We start from the raw sequence: 22,007 nt of genomic DNA on the forward strand, positions 1-22,007 counted from the left end.
TGAAGTGTCAAGCCAGAGTTCTGAAATGGGTCAGTAAAACTTACAGGAGCTGTTTGAAGGGAAATTTGAGGTTATTACTGAGGAGGAAGAAGAGGGGGGAGAAAAGAGGTATAATATTAGTTTTCGGCCGGGTGCGGTGGCTCACGCCTATAATCCCAGCACTTTGGGAGGCAGGTGGATTACGAGGTCAGGAGATCGAGACCATCCTGGCTAACACGGTGAAACACCGTCTCTACTAAAAATACAAAAAAATTAGCCGGGCGTGGTGGCGAGCGCCTGTAGTCCCAGCTACTAGGGAGGCTGAGGCAGGAGAATGGCGTAAACCCGGGAGGTGGAGCTTGCAGTGAGCCGAGATCGCGCCACTGCACTCCAGCCTGGGCGACAGAGCGACACTTTGTCTCAAAAAAAAATAAAATAAAATAAAAATAAAATAGTTTTAATTTGTATGGCACTTCCCATTATCATTTAATTAAATTCTCACCATAAACACATTAAATAACTTAGGAGTAAAGAACTTTACTTTTGGGGACCTATTCAAAAGCAGAAAAACTCTTCAGATGTGTTTGGAGCAGAACTGTAAATGCTCTGGCTTAGTATATTTTTGTTTTTTTTTTTTTTCTCATTACCCTTTTTCATTCTTAGGCTTTCTGTGTAGGTATGATAGTATGATAGTGGCTTCCAAAAATAAAAAAAAAAGTCCTAATTCACGGAAGTTGTGAATATGAACTTATTTGGAAAAAGGGTATTTGCAGATGTGATTAAGTGAAGGGTTTTTAGATGAGAGATTATCCTGAATTATCCAGTTGGGTCATAAATGCAATTACAAGTATCCTTTTAGGTGGCAGAGGGAGATTTGATATGCAGAGGAGAAGCATGTAAAGATGGACGCAGAGACTGAAGTCATGTGGCCACAGAAAGGAAATGCTGGTACCACCAGATAGACACTGAAAGAGGCAAGGACTGGATCCCTCGAGGCTTCAGAGGGCGTGCGACCTTGCTGACACCAGGATTTCAGTCCAGTGATCCTGCTTTTAAATTTCTAGTCTCCGACTTTTAGAGAATAGATTTGTTTTAAGCCACCAAATTTTGGTAATTTGTTATAGCAGTCACATGAAATCAATATAGGAGGAAAGAGAAATAAAAACGAAATAGTAAGCAGCTTGTCCAGGAGGACCTTACCACCAAACTTAATTTTCTTGAAAGAACACCCTTTTATTTGCTTACATATAATATCAGCTTTTACTACAAGCCAGGTTTGGTTGAATTCTGATCATCAGATTACTTTCCAAAAGCAACTCTCTAATTGTGTCATGCATGTTTGTCTGTATTCCCAACATAACTATAAATCTGGGATCTTGTTTGGCTTGTGTATAATTGTATCCACATTACTTGGCATGTAGTAGGTTCTCAATATTTTCCAAATGAGTACATGCTTAAGTATGAACATTTTCAAAATCAGGACTCTAATCTGCTTTTCCAGCTATGTTTCTCACTATTCTTTTTATGTTCTTGCCAGGGAAAAATATCAAGTTGATGAGAGATAAATAATGAATAATAACTACAGTTTTCCTATGAATAATAACTCTCCAGATGACAGATGGCACTAGTTTAGACTGATTGAAGAATCAATATTAATTGGAACATTTTTGTTGTATCTCTTAAGAGAAAGTGGCAAATTAGGACAAATCAGATGAATAATAAGGATTTATTTTAAAATGTACTTTAAAGCGTGTTTTTAGGGTCAGTAGAGATAAAACCCAAATGGATCCTATGCCTGCAGTATTCTACAGAGACAATTAATATTCAGCATAATGTAAGTAAGGCATTGGACTTCAACTTTTAAAGAAATTTTAAAGTACGCATTGAAGCCAAAAGAGTTTATTCTATAGTTTATTAAGCTATTTAGTGAATTCCTAAACATTTCTTATCATCTGAAAGTAGTTTTCTGTTTGTGATATGCTGAATTTTGTGCCCAGGATAGTATCTTGTCTAAGATAGTCACCTGAGCAGGATGATTGATACTGTTTTCTCAACTTTTTGTTTGAAAGATTTAAGCACTTAGAAATTTTTACAAATGGGTTAATGAGTACATGTAAATCTTATTTCTATATTTGAAGTTTTAAATTTAGAAAAATTTAATACTACAAAGCTCAGACCACACTCCAGATAAATTAATCTCAATCCCTGCATGAGTCACAGGCATAAGTATTTTTTGTTTGTTTGTGTTTTGTGACGCTCCGGGTGATTCTAATGTGCAGGCAAGTTTGAGAACCGTTGCACTGTACCATTATCGCACCAAAGATAATTATGATCTAATATGAAGGCCATATTAAAATTTCCACAGTTTTCCCCCAGATACCTCTTACATGGTTTTGTTTCCAAATTACAATGTATTTGGTTGCTATATCTCCATAAGTACAGATGCCAACGGCTCCTGCATTTCGCCAGGCATCTGTTGAGTGTGTTGTGTATGTTTGAGCAATATCTTTGCCTGTACAGCTTTTCTTAAGCACAAATGTTGTATCAGCATGGATTTGGAAAAGAGATCAATAAAGAACTGCAACTTTCTAATCCATAATGCATTTAAGTTCAGATATGTGCTCAGAGATGTAAGGGGGAATTTTATTTCATGTTTTGTGTAAATATTGATCAGAGACCCAAAAGGGCCTACCCTATGGACCTCTGGGGTTCAATGGGGCATGGTTTGAAAGAACACACACTTGAAGTTTGCACCTTCCCCCGGGTGAGCTGGTATAACTTGTGTGCATGTAATCATCTCTCTGTTATCTGACAACAAACAAGGATAATTCTACCTTGGTAGAAATGTAAGGCAGAGTTGATAAAATATGGATGATACTCATAGGCAAGTTTTGTTTTTTACCTTTCAATTATTGCTATCGTGCATTTCCTTTCCCTTTCCCACATTAAAATTACTCATAGCTTTGGTGGTAATATTATTGTTGTATGGGAAGCTTAAATACCAGCCAGTGGTGGGAGTGCTGAAGTTTGGTTGCGAAGGTTTCTGTGCAAGGACAAGGAAAAATGATGATAGGAAGAAGTGACTTGTGAAGAGTGTTGCTATAATAAAAGACAAGAGGATTGGGGATGTGTGGGAAAGAGCCAACCAGCTTTTCAAGGTACTCTTAATGATAACAGAATTCTGAGAAATAGTGTAGCCATTGTTATTTTGTGCCTTTCATTGAATGTTCTGTAAACATCAGTGAGGACATTTCTAGGAGTTTGTTGAATAGCACACACAAATATAACCCAGAGATACAATCTAAATGCTTTAAAACAGTGTCTCATTTCTTTTAGAGTCAGAACTTTAAATTGGTGTACTTAGTGAAAGTGAGAGTACATCAAACTGGCTAAAACTAGCTACCCATAATTATAAGTTAATGTAATTATTATGAACAAGGAAAGAAGGGTAGATGGAGGTGTATTAGTCAAGAGCAACTTTTTTTTTTTTTTTGAGATGGAGTCTCCTTCTTTCACCCAGGCTGGAGTGCAGTGGTGCGATCTCGGCTCACTGCAAGCTCCGCCTCCCGGGTTCATGCCATTCTCCTGCCTCAGCCTCCCGAGTAGCTGGGACTACAGGCGCCCACCACCACGCCCGGCTAATTTTTTTTGTATTTTTAGTAGAGACGGGTTTCACCCTGTTAGCCAGGATGGTCTCGATTGCCTGACCTCGTGATCCACCCGCCTCGGCCTCCCAAAGTGCTGGGATTACAGGCATGAACCACTGCGCCTGGCCAACAAAACAACTTTTTATTTAAACTTGACCTTTGGCACAGGACTCTGACAGTCTCTTTGAATTTACGTTTTAGATCTGGCATTGCCATTTATCTTATCTAGGCTTACAAAAATTCAGCGGTGTTACTGTCCCTGAATCCTCTATTTTCCTTACTTAAAAAAAAAAAAAGAGAGAACAACAATTTTTCGTCTGTTTTCAGATAAACCACTGATGGTTTGATAATTTTTGAGGATATGACTTTTACCTTATAGTTATAGATTTTTGTGTTTAAGGGACTTTGAGTGTCATTTGGTATAACTCTTTTTTTTTTTTTACACACCCAAGGAAATGCACGTTGGAGAGGTAAAATGACTACTCAGGGAGCTCATGTCTAACTGGTAATGGGAGGACCAGAACCTAGAATCCCTGATGAGTGTTATGCAGTGAGTGCCTGCTCAGTGCATCACACTTTGCAGGTGCTTTAAAGAGTATTATTGTAACATTTAAAATTGAAGCTCTATAAGGTGTATAATATTAAGCTCCATGAGTAGATTGAGTCTTTCCATTTCATCTTCAGGATGGAAAAGGAATATTTTCCATGTGAGCTCTAACTGTGGAGATGCCAGGGATGTGAGAGCTCATAAGCCACGTATAGTTGATTTTTGGATCATTTGATGGTTTCACATACTGGTGAATATTCAGTTTCTGAATACCTTAAACCCCATTGAATAGACTGACCCTGTGATATACGTTCTAATGGTGGTATTGGACCTGTTGCCCCCCTCTGCAACTCATTAGGGTAACTTAACCTTTGTGGGTTGTTAGAAAGCAGAAATGACAGTCCTTACCACTTTCCCTTGTTAGAAGACATTGGCTACTTTTGCTACAGATTACTACTTTCCCACCTATTAAAGGAACACTGACCAACTGCATAAGATATGAGGAAGCTTGGCCGATCAGCAGCTCTCCTCATTCTCTCCCACCTTTCTCACCATTCAGTAGCCTCTTCTGGAAGATAGCCAGGAAAGAATCAGAGTCTGACACTTGATACAATGGATCAAGTGTCTGACCCCAGTGGCACCAACCAGGTGTTTTGGGTGGATCTGTTTTAAACATGAGCAGAAATAAGAGCTGCCATTTAAAATGACCCATGGCCCCTTATTGGTCAGTCCTTACATGTGATTCAATTGCTCCTCCAATTGCGGACAAGCATGGAGCAGGTTTGGGTGGAGTAAGGTGGAGTGAGGTGGCTCTTGGGTAAACTTAGTGTAGGAGTTGGTCTAAAAATAGTAGCTATTTGATTGACAGCACAGGTAGACATAGGGACATATGAAGGGGAATTTATTATCTGGATCTCTAGGAACAAGGAAAAACAATTAAGTCTCTATTTCTTATTCCCTCTGAGATACTCTCTCATAATGTCTTAGGGCTGGGAACCCAGCTGTTTCCTTGCTCTTAGGTCCATTTATACTAAGCAGGGAAAAGGCAAGTGGCTGTGCTGTAAGAGGTGTTCCAGAGAGAAGTATCCATCTTTTTTAGATGTCTGTGGTAAACACTTTTGTGGGCTTTCCAGATTACATTGCCAGATAAGGGACTGTGACAGCTCCAACACCCGCCCACACCTTGCAGATGTGAAAAATGGGTTCTAGGATTATGTAGCTCATCAGTGTGAGATTGGACTGACGTACGTATATTGCCACTCAGTCTCTTAATTAGACACACCTAGGTGAAGGGGTTAGCCACCTGAGTGAGCAGAAGGTGGATTGCCTGGGGGCCAAGTCCAGATCTCCCACTAACAATGTGGCATTGGCCACGTTATTTCACCACTTGTCCTTCTGTGTCTCAACTGACAAATTAGGATGGTAAGATTGTAAGGGGTAAATGCAAAAATACCTGTGCAGATGTTTAAGAGTCCCTGGCAGATGGTGACAGCTCAGTAAGTATAAGCTGCTGGTATCGTTTCATTATTATTGTGTTCCCTTGTGGCTGTTTTGCTCATTAGCAATTTTGTCAAAATTTTTTTAATGAAGAATGGAGGTGACACCTTATAAAAATAAAATTTGTGAAATAATCGTAGATTCAGTTGGCCACACTTAATATGTGATAGCGAACTGATGTCACAAACACCAGGGATTCATAATTTAACTCTTGGGGAGGGCCTCTGCTGAGGGGCTAACTAAACATAAACAGTCCTTGCTTGGTATCCATGGGGGACTGAACAGAAACCCCTGAGGACACCAAAGTTCACAGATGCTCAAGTCCCCGATGTAAAATGGCATAGTATAACTTATGCACATCCTCCTGTATAGTTTAAATCATCTCTGGATTGTTTATAATACCTAACACACTACCCATACATCACTTTACTTGCATAGATTCAACATAGTATTCAGTGCACAGCAAATTTAAGTTTTGCTTTTTGGAACTTGTATAGGATATTTATTTTTCCCGAATATTTTCGATCCATGGTTGGCTGAATCCACAGATGTGGAACTCATGGACATGGAAAGCTGACTGTGTATATAAGCTCTTTAATCAGTCATGTCACAGAAGAATAATTCAGTACATTTTTTTTTTTTTGAGATGGAGTCTCGCTCTGTTGCCCAGGCTGGAGTGCAGTGGCCGGACCTCAGCTCACTGCAAGCTCTGCCTCCCGAGTTCATGCCATTCTCCTGTCTCAGCCTCCCGAGTAGCTGGGACTACAGGCGCCCGCCACCTCGCCCGGCTAGTTTTTTGTATTTTTTAGTAGAGACGGGGTTTCACCGTGTTAGCCAGGATGGACTCGATCTCCTGACCTCGTGATCCGCCCGTCTCGGCCTCCCAAAGTGCTGGGATTACAGGCTTGAGCCACCGCGCCCGGCCCAGTACATTTTTTATAGTGTCCTAGAACCACAGAATTTTAAACAGATACCATGTTCGTATTCTCCCTTGGTTTACATGGAAGGAAGGAGGCCAGAAAGATTAAGTGACATTCAAGATTTCACAATTAATGATGGAACCAGGCAGGCAGCCCATAGTGTCTTTTTTTAAAGTTGTGGACATGTATTACAAATCTTCCTGTGTGCCTCCTTCCTTCCTAACATCTTACACTTGTTTCCTTCAATACCAGGTAGTTGTAATAATGAGAATTTCAATGAACACTTTCATGTAGATAAAAATTATTAATTGAAATTTTAAGACAGTTTATAAAATACTGTAATAAAATATATTTCTTTAGTGATGGGGAGATTAAAAGCTTGAGGCAGAGTTGGGAAGAAGCTTAAAACAAATCAATGACTATCATCTTTTTCAAAGAGGAGGAATGTGTGTATGTGTGTGTGTGTGTATTACTCTGTGGGCCTAGAGATTAAGGCAGTGAAATTTGAGCCAGTACTTTTGAAACTTTCTCTATTTTGTCACTCAGTTTAGTAGATTTGGGATAACAGATCTGCTTCCTTTTCTGCATTGCAGTTGTATTTAAAATATATTATAAAATAACCTCAAATAATAGAAATATCAGATTTTCAAAGCTAATGAAATGAGTTGTTATTTTGGATTTTGACTGGTCTTCTCTACAGATACCATTAAAAAGAGTTAACTGATGTACATTAATTTAAGAAACAAATGGTAAAAATAAGTGCATGAAAAGAATAGAAATAATTGAATCTGATCATTCAAGGCATTTACCATATAAAATAGTTGAGATCTGAGAAGTTTCATTGAGACACATAAGAGCTTAAAAATGTATGAATCATTGTTGACTAATAGTTAAGGCATGCAGGCACACTTTAGAAATGTTGTGATTTCCTTTACTCTCTCCTTCCTATAAAGAGAAAAAACACTTGTAAAATAAACCTGGTTGGAAACCAAAATGCTGTATAACTTAACCTTCATTTGGGACATTGATTTGGCTACTCTATTTAAGATTTTTTTTGGCATGACTATTTTGTCCTGGGAAGCAAGCTGCAGATGGTTTTTGACTTGGGGGGGAAAAAAAGAGAAAGAAATTAACAAGGGAAATAGGAACTGGATATTTGTATTAAATTTCCATGTAGTATGAAAATATGTAGCAAGCAAAAATATTTCCATTTTTAAGCACTAGATGAAGGACATTGTGAAGCATAATAGAATTATCTTTCTAAAATTTATGCAGAAGCATATTTTTAAAGAAAAACAATTCTGATCTTTTGAAAGGTCTGTAAATGCTATGCAATGAATCATTGGTGTATTCAAAAGAAACTGGGCAGGAAGTGGAGAGACCTATGTTACAGCTTTCTCTGCAGACAACTGGTTATATCACTGGATACTGCTTGCTCCCTTCTCTGAGTTCCAGTTTCTTCATTTATAAAATAAAATGACTTGACTAGGTAATCTGTAGATTTCTTTCTTCTCTGAAAGTCTGTCATTGTTAATAAGTTGAGAATTCAGAGATCAATATGAGCTAAGGTCTTGAAAGCTTTGCTGAGGATATTAACAAGAACCAGATTTTGAAGGAAATGTGCTCTTTGAGAAAGAGGGCATTCCTCTTAGCCATAGAGCATGAACAAAGACATTATTGGAAGGAGCCTCCTCATCATTTATTGCCTAATGATTAGAAAAGCAAAGTTGTTTCCTATAGGTTGATTGAATTAGACATTAGCTCAGCACACTGGGGACAGCCATTGAAAAAAATGTTTAAACAGCTAGAACTACATTGAATAGAATTGTACTATGTTTGGTGATTAGGAAGTATTGCAAGCCTGTGTAGATATGGAACTTAATATACTTCACACTTCTGTGTAGTAAGGACTAAGGGAAAAGCCAACAGTGGGTGTCAGCCAAGAGACACATGTATGTGTGGGTGGTGATTATGAGACTTGTTTCTGGAACCCACTTTGTCATGGTTCGTGACCTATTCCTGCTGTGAGTATTGTAATCACTTAACCTCTCAGAACTTCTGTGTTCACAGAGACAAAATGGGGTGAACTAGATCAGTACTTCTCAGTAATGCCCTCTAAAGGGTATTTTGGGAATTTGTGGGGATGTTTTATGTTGTCCCATCATTTGTAGGGCAGGTTCCAGCTGTGTTAGACATTCTACAATTTCAGGACAGACCTGCCAAACAAAGAATTGTCTGGTGTCTAGAATGACCTAGCTGGCATTCCTGAAAAGATGTCATGTACAAGTCAGTCTCACCTCTGCTTCATCTGACTCAAGTTTTTTTATTTTTTATTTTTAGAGACAGAGTCTTATTCCGTTTACCCAGGCTCAAGTGCAGGTGCACGATCATAGCTCACTGTATCTTTGAGCTCCTGGGCTCAAGCAATCCTCACACCTCAGCCTCCCAAGTAGCTATTAATAGAACTACAGGCTCACATCACTGCAGCTGATTAAGTTTTAATTTTTTTTTTATAGAGATGAGGTCTTGCTTTTTTGCCCAGGCTGGTCTTGAACCCCCAGGCTCAAGCAGTCTTCCCACTTTAGCCTCCCAAAAAGCACTGAGGTTATAGGCATAAGCCACTGTGCCTGGCCCTAATTCACATTTGTGAAGATGAACACGTGTGTCCATTTATCCTTTTAATTTTTGTATTTCTCATGCAGAATGTTTTCTGATTTTTTTTCCAAATGTGAACTCACTCATAAGTATAGGTAAATATAAACAATTGACCACTTCATTTTATGTCTGTTAGTGTCCAGGCACATATTGAAATACCTATTTTAAATGATTTTCCTTTATTTCTCCTTAATGTTATGATAAAGGGCATATGCATACACACAGGATTATGTATAGGTAAATTACTTGAATTTTACTTCAGAATCATAAAGGTGAAGATTATAAAATAGGTATTAGGTTAAAGGCAAGTAAGTGTGTTAAGGTTGAGAGCCACTGAACTAGAAGGTATCCATGGCTTCTAACTCCTGACATCTCTAAAATATTGCAACTCTGCAAATGTTATGATTTGAAGAGGTAGGTTTTCTATCTTGGGAAGGGCTTGGTACCGGGAAGTGTTAAAAACTGACATCAGGTTGGGAATTGGGTAAAAGTCATTACTTCTTGGGACTCCAGGAAGGCCTGAGAAGTTGAAATCTGTGTGGAGGGGAGGAACCTGAGGGGGAGCTGGGTTCCTGCTGGTGCCAGCAGGTGAGCACAGGGGAGCACAGCGTTATGATTTGGCAGTTCCCAGAGGAGGGGAGTAGGCTGAGAAAGGCTTGGTGGGGGGAGGGCAGTAAAAAAAAGTAGGAGTTACGACTTTACATACTTTTGGTGAATCTGAATGATTCTCCTTTTGATGTGAAGTAGGTGGTATAAGAGACTTTTCAAATAATTTAGTTGTCCACCAGTGTAGCCTTCTCTTCTGGCAGTTTGTTTTGCTTTTAAATTATGAGAGGGTACCACCCTTCATCCTTGGTGTGAATATTCTCTACCAGCGTGCAGGAATAAACGTTACCTGTGATGTGTGATCTTCCTTTTCATTTTAATGGGCACATTGTTGCCACTTCAGTTTTGAAATAGAGAATTTCTCTATCTTCCACTTGCGTTAATTTTGCATAATATATTGAAGAATATTTAAAATACTAAAACTCAGGTGACTGTAGACACCTACCATATAAGAAAGTGGGAATGTCAAAATAATGAGATATCCATGAAGTGATAATGTAAGCTCTCTTAGGTTTATTTCCTTTTTTTTTAAAGTTGAATTTAGACCAGAGAAAGTTTGAACTTGATAACCAAATTAACACACACTGTCGTCACAAATAAAATTCTGAGGAGGTGTTTTGGAGTTGAATTTAAGGGGAATTTTAATAAAACTGTCCTTATTTCAGTCCAGCAAAGTTGCTTTATGCAAGCATAAGTGCCTGAGGAGAAAAATTATTCAAAGTATAAGAGACAAATAGATATAAAGTCGATGTAATTTCTACTTGCAATAGGTAACGGGGATTATGTGCCCAAATTATGGTGCTATAGTGAATATATTTAGCATAGCTTTTATAATATTTGTTTACTCTAGAAAATTAAGGCAGTACTGAAAAGTACAAATAAAAAAACAACATTGTCTATAAAACCATTGCTTGAATATAGATTCATTAACATTTTGATGCATATTAGTTTAGTTATTTTTCCTGAATTTATTTATTTATTTTTTGAGACGTTTCACTCTTGTTCCCCAGGTTGGAGTGCAGTGGCATGATCTTGGCTCACTGCAACCTCCGCCTCCTGGGTTCAGCCTCCTGGGTTCAAGCGATTCTCCTGCCTCAGCCTCCCAAGTAGCTGGTATTACAGGCATGCACCAACATGCCCAGCTGATTTTGTATTTTTAATAGAGATGGGATTTCTCCATGTTGGTCAGGCTGGTCTTGAACTCCCGACATCAGGTGATCCGCCTGCCTCGGCCTCTCAGCTCATGCTGGCATTTAGAGGCATGAGCCACCGTGCTTGGCCTATTTTTTCTGACTTTAAAAAGTGTGCGTTAGGGCCGGGTGTGGTGGCTCACCCCTGTAATCCCAGCACTTTGGGAGGCCGAGTTGGGCAGATCATGAGGTCAGGAGATTGAGGCCATCCTGGCTAACACAGTGAAACCCCATCTCTACTAAAAATAAAAAAAAATTAGCCGGGCATGGTGGCAGGTGCCTGTAGTCCCAGCTACTCGGGAGGCTGAGGCAGGAGAATGGCTTGAACCCGGGAGGCGGAGTTTCCAGTGAGCCAAGATCATGCCACTACACTCCAGCCTAGGCGACAGAGCGAGACTCTGTCTCAAGAAAAAAGAAAAAACAAAAAAGTGCGTGTTAGATGCCAAACACAGTAGTTGGAGTACGGAGACCACAGAGGAGAGTAGTGCCTGGCTCTGTATTCACTAAGCACACAGCCTGTCCTACAGACACCGCATAATTGCTTTATTTCTCTGGAGTTGAGGCAGTTCTATTTGGCCCTTTATGTGAATTATTTCTAGTCCTCTTAACAGCCATGCAAGATGATAGGTACTGTTCAGTTTCGTTTTACAAATAAGGAAACAAATGTTCAAAGAAGTTAGATATTATACCCGGAGTTCTATGTCCTGTCAGCAGCAAGGTTGTTGGACTTCAAAACCTGCAATTGTCCCTGCAACCGCAGACTGTCACTAAAGGAATCTCATCATAATTGTGGAGTCATTCAGTGATTGTTGGAGAAGAGCAGTGCACAACATGGTAGACGTTTAGAGATCGAGTGGAGGACATTCGCTGCAGTGTGGCCATTAGGGAAGTGTCGAGGGTGTTAGGTGGAGGGGGATGGTACAGGCAATGCTTCTGGGGTAGGAAAAGTGCCTGGTGGGCTCCAGAAGCTGGTACTGTTTGGCCATAGTGGAGGACTTGAAGGGAGAAGTGGGAGAGGAACCCGAGGAGGAATGGAGAAAAGCTGGGCAGAGCTCGTAGAGTCTTGAACAGCAGACTGAAGAATCTGGGGACCAGATGGACCAGGGTGCCCTGGTACTGACTTCTTTTATGGTTTAGAAAGATTTAAAAGAGATTTTGGAGATGTTGACATGTACTGAGTCCATAAACTGTTTTTAATGGTGTGTGTGTGTGTGTGTGTGTGTGTGTGCGCGTGTATGTGAGATTATTTGGATAAGTTGATGGTTTGGGTACTAGCAGTTGAGGATGCTGTATTTATATTGCACATGTGCTCCATCACGCAGTGATACCCTTCTTCAATGAAAAAGGTCATCTGAAATAAATATGATCAGAAATAGTGGGTTTATATCATGTCCTGGCTTGGGAAACATTATCTCTAGAAAAGAACTATTTGAATGAGGGAAATTAATATAAACAAGACCAGATAAGCTTGTTACATGATAATTCCAAATGGATGGCAGGTAGCTGACTAGGATACTTTACATATCTATGGTATCTTGAAGTTGCAGATTTACTTGCATATCCAAGGGGCATTTGACAGACAGAGGGAGAAAGAATTGGAAACTGTTGTCAGCCTCTTTCCTCACTTTCATTTTACTTCCTTTTTATAGATGTGCATGTCTTTCCTTCCCTTTGATGAAAAGGATACTTATGCTTTCTTCCCTTGCTTTTCCATTGTTCCATTGTTTCGTAACCCTCCTCTCCCTTCTTGATTTTCAGTTCTTTTGTGCATGCATATTTCTAAATGCTCAGTAACCTTCCTCCTCTTGGCCAAGAGCCCAGGCAGATATTATCAGCCTCCTGTCCTTGGCCAAGAGCCTGCTGGGAACCACTGAGTTTCTTGTCAGTTTCTCCCTGTCCTCCATGTATGTATTGCCTTCTGCTTGGCAAATCCTGACCTAAGGGGAATAGCCAATGCCCTACTAGACACTTTGGATCTCAATATATGTTTCCTGAATGAGTTTATTACTCATGTGAGTAGAGAATCCTTTCATGGCAGAAATTCTCTTTAGGTACTCGTTAATCCAAAGATATGTATGCATATACATCCACATAAACAACATACACACATACACACACACATGTACACACACATATATATTTTTCTTTTTATATAGGCCTGGCTGATGCCTGACTCATTATAGATTTTGATTAGTTTAAATTTTTGAATGCTTTGTGCAGAAAGCATTTATTAAAGATACAGGGAACTTTTGGCTTATGGGCCAAATAGGGGTTGTAGTTCAATTCAATTCCCGAGAAGTATTAAGAGATATCACTGTTCTAAAAATGTTGCTATGATTTTTGAAAACATTGAGCAACAGTGCCCACAAGATGGGGATGTTATTCCATAGGAAAAAAAAATATTTTTTTTTCTTGGTAAAATTGGGGCATTGTAGGTTCCCCCACTTCCCAGAGCGGGAAGATACTTTTACTCCTTTTAGATTAAAAAAAAAAAAAAAAGGAGTTTGTAAAATGATAATTTATTATAATTTTTAAGTGCTTCAATATTGTGAAACAATATTGACTGATTACTTTTCTCATTCCATATTAGATTTTGAATTTATTTTTTTAACAAAGGAATATTTGTAGATGAATTAGACAATTGACCCTCCCTATAAAAAAAAAACTATGCTTCATCCCAGATTTAAAGGAAGTGTTATTAAGCATTAACAAAGAATAGGAAATAGGCTTTTAACAGGTACGGGAGAAAAGAATGGTGTTCCCTGTCATCCAAGACTTGTAACCTTATTTGTGGGATGAGATATACACAGAAATGATTAGTGAACCAGGATGTGTTACTTACAACTGTATATACATTTGTTTTTGATCTCTACTTCTAAAAAGAATCAGTGTCTATATGCACAGGTATAGTCAGGATGTAAATCAGTTTATAATAGGGTACTTTGCAAGAGAAGTAGCTAGGGAAGGGTGGAGGCAGGGCCTGGAGTTCAGGTTGAAGGCATCCCAGAGTAGGGGGTCTCCAGGATGTGGCTGAAGTGTGTGGAGTGGGCCAGGGACATTCTTGGTGAGGGAAGTAGCGTGATCAACTAGTAGGTGCTCCAAAGGTGGTTTGATGAGGATACCGTATACCATTGGCCCTGTGAATAAGAACCCACAGAAACAGAGGGCTAACTTGGTGACTTGAGCATCCACAGGGCTTGGTATCCACAGGGGGTCCTGAAGCCAATCCCCATGATGTGGAGGGAGGAGGACCGTATTGCACGGGTGGTGTGGCTAGACACTTGCGATTCTTTTGGCTGTCCAGAATCTGAGCGCTCATTCTGGTGTGGGGAGTTCTCTACTTTCAGAGCTTTGCTGGGAGGCAGAGTAACCCTCTTTTCCACACAAAAAGAGGGCCATGTCAATTGCTACCGGCATTGCTGGTGGAGCATCATCATCTGCTGCTCCCTGGTGCTCCTGGATCAGTCCGTGGCATGATCTGAGGCATTATTCTGGCTGTTGGACATTCTGGGAGCTACCCAGTACGCTTTTAATAAAATTCTCTTCTGCTTGGCTCATCAGAGTTAATTTTTTTCTCTTTTAATTTATATTTTTAATGTATTTATTTTGCCAGTAGACTAGCAGCAGGCAAAGATATCGGAGTTGATTTCTGTAACTTGTAATGAAAAGCCCTGATAGAAACAGATGCACATCATTGAGCACTTTCCTCTGTGCCAAGAAAGTTGCATGTGTTTTATGTACATATCTCATTCAGGTTTCTCCTGAACTCTGAGAAGAGGTAACATTGTTGGTCTCTAATTCACAGGTGAAAAAAACCGAGGTTCAGAGAGGTTAAGCAACTTAATCAAGGTCATGCAGACAGCAAACAAGCTGGGATGTGATCCAGAGTTTTCTGATAGGGAGACTGTGATCTTAACCTCTTCTGCTCTGCTCTATGTTCTTATTAACTACCTGTTTGTATTTTGGAGCATTTTATTGTAAAAGGATCTTTCCCAGAACATAGTGGAGGCAAGACTTGGCTCTCTTACTTGATTATTTTTTATTTATTCTTTTTTTTTTGGAGACAGGATCTGGTTCTGTTGCTCAGGCTGGAATACAATGGCACGATCTTGGCTCATTGCAACTTCTGCCTCCCAGGCTCAAGACATCCTCCCACCTCAGCCTCCCGAGCAACTGTGACTACAGGCATGCACCACCACACCTGGCTAATTTTTTTGTGTGTGTATTTTTAGTAGAGACGGAGTTTCATCATGTTACCCATGCTGGTCTTGAACTTGTGAGCTCAAAGCGATCCACCCACCTCAGTCTCCCAAAGTGCTGGGATTACAGGCGTGAGCCACTGCACCGGCCTTCTTACCTGATTATTAAAAATAGGATTTGACAGATGTAGATTGTCACTGGTTAGAGCGTGGAATTGAACCCTTGGTCTACTTCACTGTGATGTGTTTGGGGCTGATGTAAAGGCAGAGAGTAGATCCCGAAGACAAACAGGCATAGAAGAGGGAAAGTGGGGAATGAAGAGGTGGGAGGAAAGGAACTTATCACACTTCTAACAAGTGCTAAAGGCTCTATCAGAGTTCTCTTTCTCACATCATCAAATTTTCGTAATAACTATTCACCTAGAACAGTCTATACACGGATATCTGCATGGCTGAAACTCCCTGCCCGCTATCCCCTTCCCCCATTTCATTCAAGTCTCTAGTGTCATCCCCCCATTTCATTCAGGTCTCAAGTGTCATCAGAGAGGTCTTCTCTTCCATCTTTAATAACCTGCTGCCTGTTACCCACCCATCCTCTTAAGCCACCTAATTTATTTTCATAGCACTTCTCACCACCTGACTGGTTATACATCTTTTTGTTTATTTTTTGTCTCCTTGCCACTAGAATGTGTAAGTTGCAGCAGACCACAGACTGTTTTGTTCACTACTAAATCCCCATCATTTAGAATGTATCTGATATATAGTAGATGCTCAAATGCGTTTACTTCAATCTTGAGTAAATGAAAGAAGGTGATGAAACTGAGGCTCTGAGAGTTTTAGATAACTTGCGTTTGATCTCATGGAAAATGATGAAACCAAGTTGCTGATTCTAGTCTAGGTGACTCCAAAGACACATTTCTCAGGTTCCACTTTTCACTAACATCTCTATTCCTGGGAAAATTCCTAGATTTGTACACAATTTGGGTAGGAAACATCTCATGGGATTTCAAAGTTGAAAAAAAAAACAACAAAAAAAACGTAAGTAGCCAGTCCAACTTTCGTATTTTACAAATGAGGAAATAACCATGATCCATTGAGGGCAGGTGTCTTGATCAAAGTAATACTGCTATTTACTGATAAAGGAAGGACCATAATCAACCTAGCTGGTCATCAGTTCAGTCCTATCTCCCCATCCCCTGCTGTGTTCATTGTTGTCTTGATTAAAGTAAGCCCAATATTTTGATGCAGAATTCAGATGCCAATCATTGGTAATGGGTTCGAGATAATGAGTCATGCCATTTTAATCTCATAACGTTAATGCAGTAAAGCAGAGGCTGCAAACCCAGAGGCCCATAGGGACCCATAGATAGCATAGCTTTCAGATGGGACTGGTGGGGGCTGTGCCAAGCTGGGAGGTAGATAACCTGTTCAAAGGGGCCAGCCCCACCGTACCTGCTGCCTGCTCAGAGAAACATGTTACAAGAAAAAAACATGGTAAACCAATTTAAAAATGTTTGAAACACCCTGCTGGCCAAACAAAACACTTCTGGCTGCCAGGTCACCCTGGTGGGCTTCAGTTTGCAGTTGCTAAAATCTTAGTATGAACAGCTCTTTCCAAAGGAGATTTCATTATGCGTGGATATGGTGGAGAATATGTGAAGTGCTATCACTGTGGCTAATTGTTCTTTAGCCAAAAGATCAGTGGGTTGGACTGTCAAAGTTCACAGAATGAAAATAATTATCAATAAAAGAGTATTTATTGCCTGTCTTTATTACCCTGCTGATAAAGTTAAAGAGTAATGTGTTTCCTCTGTCATGATACAGTCTGTCCTAATGGAGGATACTTGTTTATGCTGTTTCCTGCCTGGGAGTCAGGAGACCTTTTTAGATGTTTGGTGTAGCTATTAACTACCTGGATGTTACTGGGCAAAGCACCCAGTTTTTCTGCTGTGCCATATTCACATTTGAGTAATTAAGGACTGCACTTAATTACTGGGCCCTAGGAAACAGGATGCAGAGGATTTTATACCGGTTTGAACTTTGTTTTTTATCTTCATCTCTAGAAAAAAAGAAAAAGCTTGTGTTGTCAGAGCAAGATAGGGACTGGATCGTCCGTATCTATCACATATGTCTTGGAGCACATTGATAATCCAGGGTATTTGCTGCTCCTCCTCTGCCAGCCAGCTGTGAAGCTTACATAGGTTGAGAATGACTGGACCTCGTGATCTCTAGGGTCGTTTCAGCTCTAAACCCTGTCACAGCGTGTGTTGCCCTTGCTGAGGACAGATTTCAAAGGCTTTTTTTTTTTTTTTTTATACTTTAAGTTCTAGGGTACATGTGCATAACGTGCAGGTTTGTTACATATGTATACTTGTGCCATGTTGGTGTGCTGCACCCATCAACTCGTCAGCACCCCTCAATTCATCATTTATATCAGGTATAACTCCCAATGCAATCCCTCCCCCCTCCCCATGATAGGCCCCAGTGTGTGATGTTCCCCTTCCCGAGTCCAAGTGATCTCATTGTTCAGTTCCCACCTATGAGTGAGAACATGCGGTGTTTGGTTTTCTGTTCTTGTGATAGTTTGCTAAGAATGATGGTTTCCAGCTGCATCCATGTCCCTACAAAGGATGCAAACTCATCCTTTTTTATGGCTGCATAATATTCCACGGTGTATATGTGCCACATTTTCTTAATCCAGTCTGTCACAGATGGACATTTGGGTTGATTCCAAGTCTTTGCTATTGTGAATAGTGCCGCAATACTACGGACCCCACAGAAATACAAACTACCATCAGAGAATACTATAAACACCTCTACGCAAATAAACTAGAAAATCTAGAAGAAATGGATAATTTCCTGGACACTTACACTCTTCCAAGACTAAACCAGGAAGAAGTTGAATCCCTGAATAGACCAATAGCAGGCTCTGAAATTGAGGCAACAATTAATAGCCTACCAACCAAAAAAAGTCCAGGACCAGATGGATTCACAGCTGAATTCTACCAGAGGTACAAAGAGGAGCTGGTACCATTCCTTCTGAAACTATTCCAATCAATAGAAAAAGAGGGAATCCTCCCTAACTCATTTTATGAGGCCAACATCATCCTGATACCAAAGCCTGGCAGAGACACAACAAAAAAAGAGAATTTTAGACCAATATCCCTGATGAACATCGATGCAAAAATCCTCAATAAAATACTGGCAAACCGGATTCAGCAGCACATCAAAAAGCTTATCCACCATGATCAAGTGGGCTTCATCCCTGGGATGCAAGGCTGGTTCAACATTCGCAAATCAATAAACGTAATCCAGCATATAAACAGAACCAAAGACAAGAACCACATGATTATCTCAATAGATGCAGAAAAGGCTTTTGACAAAATTCAACACCCCTTCATGCTAAAAACGCTCAATAAATTCAGTATTGATGGAACGTATCTCAAAATAATAAGAGCTATTTATGACAAACCCACAGCCAATATCATACTGAATGGGCAAAAACTGGAAAAATTCCCTTTGAAAACTGGCACAAGACAGGGATGCCCTCTCTCACCACTCCTATTCAACATAGTGTTGGAAGTTCTGGCTAGGGCAATCAGGCAAGAGAAAGAAATCAAGGGTATCCAGTTAGGAAAAGAAGATGTCAAATTGTCCCTGTTTGCAGATGATATGATTGTATATTTAGAAAACCCCATCATCTCAGCCCAAAATCTCCTTAAGCTGATAAGCAACTTCAGCAAAGTCTCAGGATACAAAATCAATGTGCAAAAATCACAAGCATTCTTATACACCAGTAACAGACAAACAGAGAGCCAAATCATGAATGAACTTCCATTCACAATTGCTTCAAAGAGAATAAAATACCTAGGAACCCAACTTACAAGGGATGTAAAGGACCTCTTCAAGGAGAACTTCAAAGGCTTTTATCATATAGAGACTAGAGCATGGGTTTTGTGGCCACACGGCTAGGTTGCATCTTCACTTTCCTGGCCATGCTGATTTTCTCTAAGCCTCAGTTTCCTCATCCTTAAAATGGGGTTTATAATGACAACTGAGTCGTAGTCTTGTTATTGTGATAATTGCCCCTGACAAATTATTAAATACACCTTTAATTCTTACAGTGGAACAACTGGGCAGCATAAATAATAAAATTTTAATTAACATTTACGTTTCAAATGCATGAGAGTTCTCTTTTTCTGGCAGATTTTAGGCTTTTAAATTCTTACTAGGAATTGAGATGTGTTGGAATTAAGAGGTGGCAGGCTCAATCCATACTGTTCCTCACTTACACATTCAGTTTAGCCTAATGTGCCTCTCTGTATTCCAGCAGGACCAATTGATTAAGGCGTAGAGAGCAGTGAATCTTGTATCAGATAGTGCGAGCTGTCGGTACCCTGATTTTAACCAAGCAGCTGACTTTGCCTATGGCTACAAGGTCGTGCTTGTGAATCCTTGCACAGTGAAACAGAAAGAAGGCTTCACATGGGCATTCAGTGTCACTCGAAGGAGGCCATCTGACTACAACTTTGCTGTAGAGGGAAGCATGTATTACAGGAGAAGAACCGCTTTAGTAGCTTTCATGGGCTAATGTGAAGGACTTCTGCACTAGAAGAACAAAAACACCTCTCCAGATCCATATTGGAGCATAATTTAAGGCAAGAGGATGACAATAGACAAATCGCACCCACTTCAAAAGGAGAGAGTGCGTTTACACTGAGTATTTGTTCCAAGAAGCTGCGAAGCAGGCATCATGCCCTGATGGGCCCTTCACACTGGGTTGCTGTCGCTGCTGAAAGAGCAGCCTGTCCTTGTCTGCTGTACTTTTATCTTCTGCCATATTTGTATTCATGTGCACTATCCTCCCACATAAAAGAGCACAGCTTGCTCTTCCTGCCTTTGCTTCTGTGACCTGCAGTAAAACCATTAAAAATATATTTTAAGGCTTTTTACATGGAATGGTAATTATGCACAATGGTTTTTAATCATTTGGCATCTAGCATGGAGCCTTCAGAGAGTGTTATGCCTCAGAGAGCTGCAGCTTGCATGGATCTTGGGAGGGGCCTTTGGTTTCAGGGGCTCTGTGTTCTGTGTGTGTGTGTGTGTGTGTGTGTGTGTGTGTGGCAACACCAGGTATTGACAACAGTGTCACCTGGGAAACAGAGGACACAGATGACTGCTTGGTGGACTTGAAACCAGCTCTAAACAGCTGTTGGGCTCTGAACAGAACTCCAGGAAAATTGTTCGCTGGGTGAGCTGGTGGAATGAAGAGACTGGGATGGGCTGAGGGTGGAGGGCTGAACGGATAACCTGCACATTATTTGTGGTGTTGTCAAGGGAGAGTTTAGAGGCAACACATGAATCTCACCTTGCTGCCAATTTGGATCATAGACAGTCACAGCTGGAAATCATCTTAGAAGAGAACATCTTGTTCTCAAGCCCCTCAGTATACAGCCGCAGAGACCGTGGCATGCAGAGGTGAAATGACTTGCCTAAAGTCAGTTAGCTGCTTGGTAAAACTAGCCAAGAATCCAGGCCTTTTGATTCCCCCCATCCCAGCAAACAGTGTCTTTTTTTTTTCATTTAAAGAAAAAAGGAGTGGATATTTATTAAATAGGGGGAAAGGAACAGTAAAGTAGAATGAACAAAGTAATCTATAATCCTACTATCAAGACAAACCACTGTTAATATTTTTATATTCATCATCCCATATATTAACTTTTTAAAAATTCTTTTACAAATTATTAAACAAATTATCCATGTTTTCTATCCCACTTTTTTTTCTTTTTTTTTTTTTGGAGATGAGGTCTTACTTTCTTGCCCAGGCTGGACTTGAACTCCTGGGCTCATGCAATCTTCCTGCCTCAGCCTCCCCAGTAGCTAGGACTACAGGTATGTGCCACCACACCTGACTGCTCCCACTTCTTTTTTAAAGTTTCCATTTATTTCTCCTTCTACTCATATCAAATTTTTGTTGCTCAGCATCCCTGACTATTAAGGAACATTAGTATGAGTTTTTCTTAATCATAAAAAGAAGTTCTTTATAGCTTTAATGTTAATTCACCATTGTGATTCTTTTTGTTGTTGTTTTTTTGCTTTTAAAGGTTTTGTTTCCTCTTTTTCTCCTCCCTCTCTTCCTTTTCTTCTTGGTTCAGTTTTTATTTAATGTGCTTAACAAGAGAGCTATTGTAGACCTTTATGATGATTCCTTTTTTTTTTTTTTTTTTTTTTTTTTTTGAGACGGAGTCTTGCTCTGTCGCCCGGGCTGGAGTGCAGTGGCCGGATCTCGGCTCACTGCAAGCTCTGCCTCCCGGGTTTACGCCATTCTCCTGCCTCAGCCTCCGGAGTAGCTGGGACTACAGGCGCCCGCCACCTCGCCCGGCTAGTTTATTTTTGTATTTTTAGTAGAGACGGGGTTTCACCGTGTTAGCCAGGATGGTCTCGATCTCCTGACCTCGTGATCCACCCGTCTCGGCCTCCCAAAGTGCTGGGATTACAGGCTTGAGCCACCGCGCCCGGCCTATGATGATTCTTTATTTCAATTCCAAACATGCAACCTCCCTCACACCACACACAGAGTCTTTCATCCTAAATTTGTTTTTGGTAAGCTCTTTCACTCCCATCATTTTAACTCTCATGGATATGCTAATTATTCCAAAATTATCCTCCAGCCAGTAACTCTTTCATGAGCACAACCTAGACTTTCAGATGCCTAGATCAGTTCTTGTCTAATTTGACTGTGCACGGGCGTCACCTTGGGATCTTGT

General features: G+C 40.2%; 1 protein-coding gene across 6 annotated transcripts in view; it reads left to right on the forward strand.

Moving 5' to 3' along the window:
- The window catches only part of ARHGAP18 (Rho GTPase activating protein 18), a 195,838-nt gene that overhangs the window by 88,399 nt on the left and 85,432 nt on the right, over window positions 1–22,007 (forward strand). Inside the window, exon 1 of one of the 6 annotated variants that reach the window (XM_033235511.1) lies at window positions 20,384–20,491. The exons of the other annotated variants lie outside the window; for them this stretch is intronic. The gene's annotated coding sequence lies outside the window, so the exon portion shown is untranslated. Of the gene's footprint in view, window positions 1–20,383; window positions 20,492–22,007 lie in introns of those variants that run through there. 6 annotated transcript variants of the gene reach the window in all.

This window comes from Trachypithecus francoisi, unplaced genomic scaffold (genome assembly GCF_009764315.1).
Source record: "Trachypithecus francoisi isolate TF-2019V2 unplaced genomic scaffold, Tfra_2.0 Lachesis_group15, whole genome shotgun sequence".
Lineage (NCBI taxonomy): Eukaryota > Metazoa > Chordata > Mammalia > Primates > Cercopithecidae > Trachypithecus > Trachypithecus francoisi.